The sequence below is a fragment of the Rhinopithecus bieti genome, unplaced genomic scaffold (assembly GCF_001698545.2).
Source record: "Rhinopithecus bieti isolate Rb0 unplaced genomic scaffold, ASM169854v2 scaffold_38691, whole genome shotgun sequence".
Lineage (NCBI taxonomy): Eukaryota > Metazoa > Chordata > Mammalia > Primates > Cercopithecidae > Rhinopithecus > Rhinopithecus bieti.
Genome location: NW_016816690.1, coordinates 23677 through 31949, shown reverse-complemented (window position 1 = coordinate 31949; position 8273 = coordinate 23677). Strand labels below are relative to the sequence as shown.

At 42.7% G+C, this 8273-nt stretch overlaps 1 pseudogene; it reads left to right on the top strand.

Annotated features, from left to right (window-relative positions):
• Positions 1-4041, top strand: part of LOC108517265 (arachidonate 12-lipoxygenase, 12S-type-like) — a 20716-nt pseudogene extending 16675 nt beyond the window's left edge.
• Positions 4042-8273: the final 4232 nt, after the last annotated feature.

Genomic DNA, 8273 nt, shown 5'->3' with positions numbered 1-8273 from the left:
GCTCTGATTTTTAGAATTTTCAGCTTTTCTGCTCTGTTTTTTCCCCATCTTTGTGGTTTTATCTATCTTTGGTCTTTGATGATGGTGACCTACAGATGGGTTTTTGGTGTGGATGTTCTTTCTGTTTGTTAGGTTTCCTTCTAACAGTCAGGACCCTCAGCTGCAGGTCTGTTGGAGTTTGCTGGAGGTCCACTCCAGACCCTGTTTGCCTGGGTATCAGCAGTAGAGGCTGCAGAAGAGTGAATATTGCTGAGCAGCAAATGTTGCTGCCTGATGGGTCCTCTGGAAGCTTCGTCTTAGAGGGATACCCGGCCGTGTGAGGTGTGAGGTGTCAGTCTGCCCCTAGTGAGGGTGTCTCCCAGTTAGGCTACTCTGGGGTCAGGGACCCACTTGAGCAGACAGTCTGTCCGTTCTCAGACCTCAAACTCTGTGCTGGGAGAACGACTCCTCTCTTCAAAGCTGTCAGACAGGGACATTTAAATCTGCAGAGGTTTCTGCTGCTTTTTGTTTGGCTATGCCCTGTCCCCAGAGGTGGAGTCTACAGAGGCAGGCAGGCCTCCTTGAGCTGTGGTGGGCTCCACCCAGTTCTAGCTTTGCAGCCGTTTTGTTTACCCACTCAAGCCTCAGCAATGGCAGGCGCCCCTCCCCCAACCTCACTACCACCTTGCAGTTTGATTTCACACTGCTGTGCTAGCAATGAGGGAGGCTCCGTGGGTGTGGGGCCTTCTAAGCCAGGCACGGGATATAATCTCTTGGTGTGCCATTTCCTAAGACCCTTGGTAAAGCACAGTATTAGGGTGGGAGTGACCCGATTTTCCAGGTGTTGTGTGTCATGGTTTCCCTTGTCTAGGAAAGGGAATTCCCTTCCCCCTTGTGCTTCCCAAGTGAGGCAATGCCTCACCCTGCTTTGGCTCTCGCTGAGTGGGCTGCACCCACTGTCGTGCACCCACTGTCTGACACGCGCCAGTGAGATGAACCCGGTACCTCAGTTGGAAAGGCAGAAATCACCCGCCTTCTGTGTCACTCACGCTGGTAGCTGGAGGCTGGAGCTGTTCCTATTCGGCCATCTTGGAACCGCCCTTGCTTATGTGTTCTTAATTACTTTGGGTGTCAGAGACGGATTTCACTGAAATAAAACAAACTTACAGAAAACTTGTATAAATCTAAATGTACAACTTGGTATGTTTTTCCTAAGGTTACAAACCTATGTGATTAGCACTCATATCGAGCAACACAGTATTACCAGCTTTCCAGAAAGCTCCTTGTATTTTCTCCTAGTCTTTTGGATCCAGCGGTAACCACTGTCCTGATTTCTAGCAGTGTAGGTTACTTTTTAATTTCACATAAATGCAAATAAAAGCACTTACTCACCTGTGCCTGATTTCGTTTTCTAAGCAATATGTTTAAGATTTACCTACATTGTTGCAGATAGTTCTTCATTTTCATTTTGTAAAGTATCCCATTATGTAAATATGGCACAATTTATTTTTTTTTTCTGCTATTGATGGACGTTTAGGTTGTTTCCAGTTGGAGGCTAACAATGTCAGTGCAGCTACGAACATTGTTGTATGTGCATTTCTGTTGGGTATATACTTAGAAGTGGAATTGGTAGATCATAGATTATGTGCATATACACTGTTAGTAGTTACTGATAAGTTTCCTTAAGTAGTTCCAGCAATTTCCACTTTTTCCAGAAGAGTATGAGTTACAGTTGCTTCACATCCTCTCAAATAATTGGCATTTTCTTTTCTGTTCTTGCTTTTGTTTTGTTTTGTTTTTGAGACGGAGACTCACTCTGTCACCCAGGCTAGAGTGCGGTGGCATGAACTCAGCTCACTGCAACCTCCACCTTCCAGGTTCAACCAATTCTCCTGCCTCAGCCTCCTGAGTAGCTGGGATTACAGGTGCCCACCACCATGCCTGGCTAATTGTTTTGTATTTTTAGTAGAGATGGGGTTTCACCATGTTGGCCAGGCTGGTTTTGAACTCCTGACCTCAAGTGATCCACCCATCTCAGCCTCCCACAGTGCTGGGATTAAAGGCGTGAGCCACCACGCCCGGCCATACTTGGCATTTTCTGTCTTTTTCATTTTAGCTGTTGTGAATATGCTGCATTATCATGTTGTGAGTTGAACTCGCATTCTCTCTATGACCAGTGGATCTGAGCACCTTTTCCTAGGCTGAGTAGCCACATGGACGTTTTCTTTTGTGCGGACCCTTTTAAAATCATTTTGCCCATTTTCCTTTTGTCTCCTATTATTCCCTCATTTTAAACTATTTTTTAACAGGGAACATTTGACCACCACACAGCCTCTCAGATTTCCTCATCCTTCAAAATCTACCATAATAATCATAGCTATAATATACTAAGGGGCTTTATATCATCATCTGATGTATAAGGTAATTAATATTATCCCCACTTTCAGAGGCAAATGTTGAGGCTCAGAGAGAGGGAGCAACAGGTCCAAGAGGATGCAGCTGGGCAGCAGCAGGGCCAGGACTGTACCCAGAGCTGATGCCACAGCCTGTGCTCCAACCACAGCACTCCCTGCTTTGCAGATGATTGTCATTGAGGCTTGCTCCCTTAATGAAATTACCAGCGATCCTCTCTGACTATTCATACCTCCTTTTGCTGCTTTATTTCTATTCTTATCCCTAACATACTATGTGTAATTTTAATTTTTAATGATTCTATGTATGCTCTTTCTTCTCTATTAGAATCTAAATTCTGAGAAGGCAGGAAGTTTTGTTACTTTTATATACCAACATATTCCCAATGCCTGGAGAGTGCCTGGTACATAGCAGTTGTATACTTTTTGAATACATGAATAAACACACATTAATTCTTTTTTTTTTCTCCTTGCTCTGTCACCCAGGCTGAGTGCAGTGGCGTGATCTCGGCTCACTGCAAGCTCCACCTCCCAGGTTCACACCATTCTCCTGCCTCAGCCTCCCGAGTAGCTGGGACTACAGGTGCCCACCACCACGCCCAACTAATTTTTTGTATGTTTTTTTTAGTAGAGACGGGGTTTCACCATGTTGACCAGGATGGTCTCTATCTCCTGACCTCGTGATCCGCCTGCCTCAGCCTCCCAAAGTGCTGGGATTACAGGCGTGAGCCACTGCACCCGGCCTAAACACTCATTAATTCTAAGGCTTGGATGTCCCAGGACATGAGGATTTATTTTCATATCCCTTCTGGGGCTGTGGACTGTAAAGTTGGCTCATTCTTCTCCTAGGTTTCCCTGCCTCCTTCCAGTCTCGGGCTCAGCTCTGCCATTTCCTCGCCGTGTACATCTTCACGTGCACTGCCCAGCATGCAGCCATCAATGAGGGCCAGGTGTGGATAAACAAAAGCCTGCATCCGTCAGGGCAGGTGTCTGGACTGGGGGTTCTGGAAGAGATAGCTGGAGGCTAGTGTCCACACATCAAGATTCAGGGTGAATTCAGGTTCCTCTTCTAGCTTGACTGGTATGCCTTGATCCCTAATGGCCTGTGCTCAGTGAGTATGCCCTCACCCACCACCAAGGAAGATGTGACAAGGCCCACAGTGATTAGGTCACTCCCTGATGTCTGGCAGTCCTGTGTTCAATTGGGCATCGTGGCTTCTGAGCTGGCGGCAGGTGGACGTGGTGAAAGGGGACCTCTGAGACTGTAGAGGAGATGTCAGGGTGCAGGGCTGGATTCTGGGTCCCTGTGTCTTGGAACTAGGAGCTCATTCATCCTCTTTCTGCCCCAGGTACCCCCTTGAGCATCAGAAAGAAGAATATGTCTTGGGCCCTGAGCCCAAAGCTGTGCTGAGACAATTTCAAACAGATCTGGACAACCTGGAAAGGGAAACTGTGGCCCGAAATGAGAAGCTAGACCTTCCCTATGACTATCTGAAGCCGGGCTGCATAGAGAACAGTATCACTCTCTGAGCTCAATTGTGCTGGTCCTCAAAGACCTTAGGCCATCATTACGATGAACGTTTTCCTCCTGAGTCTTGTCTTTTTTTGGATCTCAGTTACTGTGTTTTTCTGTTCGCCTCTGAGTTTTCTACCTGAGTATCTCATTAGCCTGAGGCACTGTCCTTACCTTCAGGGACCCTATGAGAATGATCTGTACATTGCAGTCACATTCCTTAGAGAAATCACCCATGTACTCCTGTAGCTTTCCCTTGGCCCTGGAAATTTACCTTCTCCATTCATCATAGAATGTTTAGGCGTCATTATGTAGCATGTTGTAGAGGTGCAATTTCATTTCTTTCCATCTGGATAATCAGTTATGCCAGCACAGTTTATGGAAAAACTCATTCTTTCCCACTAATCTACAATGTTGATGTTAATCAGATTCCTGTATACAAATGTTACTACTGGAACTGCCCATTCTACTCCATTCATTAATTTTTCCTTCCCTGCATCATAATGACGTAAGTACTATGGCTTTATACCTAACACAGCCTACTATTTGATAAGACGTACTCATCCAATTTGTTCTTTTCAGGTGCTTTGACTTTTCTTCAACATATAAATATTACAGTTATTGTGTTAAGTTTCTGAAATAACACGATTTTGATTGGAATCACATTGTATGTATAGACATTTTAATACAACAATTTTGCATTACAAAAATGTCTACTTCAGCCAAGTTTGCATTTTTGAGATATATCCAGGTGGGTCCTTTTCTGCATTGTGATTCCATTTGTTTTTTGTTTGTTTGTTTATTTGTTTGCCTGTATTGCATCTGGGTTCCTGGGTAAGATTGGCCTATGAAGGGTTATAGACTTGCAGAGAGGCAATATTAGGAACTCTGCTAAAATGAGTCATTAAAATAATAGGAAAGAACAAAATACAGAATTCCGTCACTAGAGACTCAAATGTATTTGCTGAAATCATGTACAGTTGGAGGTCCACATCCCTGGATTCAACCTATCATGGATGGTGAATATTTTTTAAAATAATGGTTGCATCTGTACTGAACATATAAGACCATTTTTTCTTGTCATTGGTCCCTAACAATGCAGTTTAACAATTCCTGGCATGCCTTGTTATATTGTGCTGTGATCTCTTGTGCTTTCCAAATACTAAAAACACAATTTGCAAATTGATAGTGTAGCAACCCTGCCTCGAGCAAGTTCATCAATGCCATTTTTCCAACAGCATGTGCTGCGTGCCTCTGAGTCACATTTTGGGTCTTCTCACAATATTTCAGGCATTTTCATTGTTGTTCTATCTGTTATGGTGATCTGTGATTGATTGATGACCTTTGATGTTACAGTTGTCTCTGCTTTGGAGCTCCATGAACTGTGCCCATCTAAGATAGCAAACTTCACTGATAAATGTTGTGTGTCTGATTGCCCCTGCAACCACCCATTCCCCCATTTCTCCCATTTTTCCTTGGCCCTCGCTCTTCCCTGAGACACAACAATATTGAAATCTGGTCACTTAACAACCCTGCAATGGCCACTCAGTGTTCAAATGAAAGGAAGAGCTGCATATACCTCACTTTAAATCAAAAACTAGAAATGACTAAGGATAGTGAGGAAGGCATGTCTATAGCCGAGATAGGCCAAAAGTTGGGCCCCTTGTACCAGGTCACTAAGTCGTGAATGTAAAGGAAAAGTTCTTGAAGGAAATTACAGATGCCACCCTAGTGAACCCATAAATGACAAGAAAGTGAAACCACCTTATTGCTAATATTGGAGGACGTTTGAGTGGTCTAGATAGAAGATTAACCAATCCACAACATTTCCTTAAGCCAAAGCCTAATTCAGAGAAAGACCCTACCTCTATTCAATTCTATGAAGGCGGAGAGAGGTGAGGAAGCTTCAAAAGAAAAGTCTAAAGCTAGCAGATTTTGGTTCATGGGGTTTAAGGAAAGAAGCTGTCTCCATAACGTAAAAATGCAAGGAGAAGCAGCAAGTGCTGATGCAGAAGCTGCAGCAACTTATCCAGAAGATCTAGCTAGGATCACTGATGAAGGTGGCACTACACTAAGCAAGAGATTTTTATGTAAACCAAACAGCCTTCTACTGGAAGAAGCTGCCATCTAGGATTCCCACAGCTGGATAGGAGAAGTCAAGGCCTGGCTTCAGAACTTCAAAGGACAAGCTGACCCTCGTTTCAGGAGTGCACGCAGCTGATAACTAGAATTGGAATCCAGTGTTCACTTACCATTCCAAAACTACCAGGGCCCTTAGGAATGAAGCTGAATCTACTCTGTCTGTGCTGTTTGCAACGACAAAGCCTAGATGACAGCATTTCTGTTAACAGCATGGTTTGCAGAATAGTTTAAGCTCACTGTTGGGACCCACTGCTTGGGAGATGTAGTTATACCTTTCAAAATATTCCTGCTCATTGATAATCCACCTGGTTACTGAAGAGCTCTGATAAAGGTACACAAGGAGGCTGATATTGCCATAGATAGTGGTTTCTCTGATGGATCTGAGCAAAGTAAATTGAAGTCTGGAAAGAAGCAATATTCTAGATGGCATTCATGATGTTCAGGATTCATAGGAAGAGGTCAAAATGTCAACATTAACAGTAGTTTGGAAGAAGTTGATTCCAATTCTCATGGATGACGAGGGATTCAAGACATCAGTGGAAGAAGTAACTGCAAATGTGATGGAAATAGCAAGAGAACTAGAATTAGATGTGGAGCCTGAAGATGTGACTGTATTGCTGCAATCTCATGAGAAAACTGGAACTGATGAGGAGTTGCCTCTTACAGATGAGCAAAGAAAGTGTTTTCTTGAGATAGAAACTAGTTGTGGTGAAGATGCTGTGAACACTGTCCAAATGATAACCATAGACTTAGAATATTATGTGAACTTAGTTGATAAAGCAGTGGCAGAGTTTGGGAGGATTGACTCCAGTTTTGAAAGGTGTTCTACTGTAGGAAAAATGCTATCAAATAGTGTCACATGCTACAGGGAAATCTTTCATCAAAGGAAGAGTCAGTGGATGCTGCAGACTTCATTGTTGTTTTATTTTAAGAAATTGCCACAGCACACACCCACCTTCAGCAGTCATCATTCTGACCTGTCAACAGCCATAAACATTGAGGCAAGACCCTCTACCAACAAAAGATTACAACTCGCTGAAAAATTTTTTAGCGTTTTTAGCAATATTGTTTTAAATTTCGGCTTTTATTTTAGATACAGGGTGGTACAGGTGTAAGATTGTTACATGGGTACATTGGATCTAGGTAGTGAGCCTAGTACCCAGTAGATAGTTTTTCATCCCGTAGCCTCCCCCTTCCAGTAGTCTGCGGTGTCCAATTTTCCCATGTTTTTGACCACATGGGCTCAGTGTTTAGCTCCCACTCTCCTACTTGAGAACATGTGGTATTTAGTATTTCATTCTTGTCTTAATTCATGTAGGATTATGGCCTCCAGCTGCATCCATGTTGCTGAGAAGGACATGACTTCATTCTTTTCTGTAGTGATGTAGTATTCCATAGTGTATATGCACCACATTTTTCTCATCTACTCAATCATTGATGGACACCTAGGTTGGTTCCATGTCTTCCCTATAGAGAATAGTGTGGTGATGAATGTATGAGTGCATGCATCTTTTTGGTATAATGATCTATATTCCTTTGGTTATATATCCAGTAATAGTACTTCTGGGTGAAATGTTAGCTCTGTTCTTTGAGAAAGCTCCAAACTGCTTTCCACAGTGGCTGAACTAATTTACATTCCCACCAGCAGTGTGTAAGCATTGCCTTTGCTCCATGGTTTCACCAGTGCCTGTTGTTTTTTGGCTTTTTAATAGCAGCCATTCTGTCTAGTGTGAGATGGTATCTCATGTGGTTTTGATTTGCATTTGTCTAATGATTAGTGATGATGAACATTTTTTCATATGCTTGTTGTCCACTTGTATATCTTCTTTAGAGAAGTGTCTTTTCATGTCTTTTGCCCATTTTGTAGTGGGGTTATTTGGGGGTTTTTTTGCTTGCGGATTTGTTTAAGTTTTTTTATAGATTTGGATATTAGACCTTTGTTGGGTGCCTAGCTTGTGAATATTTTCTCCCGTCGTGTAGGCTGTCTGTTTACTCTGTTGATGGTTTCTTTTGCTATGCAGAAACTCTTTATATAGATATAAAGTGTATAAAATTTATAATCAATAAATATACATTTACTGATTCAATAAGTCAATCACATTTATTGATTTACAACATAATTTACTTAGGTCCCACTTGTCACTTTTATTTTGTTGCAGTTGCTTTTGGAGACTTAGCCAAAATTCTTTGGCAAGGCTGATGTAGAGGAGGATATTTCCTAGGTTTTC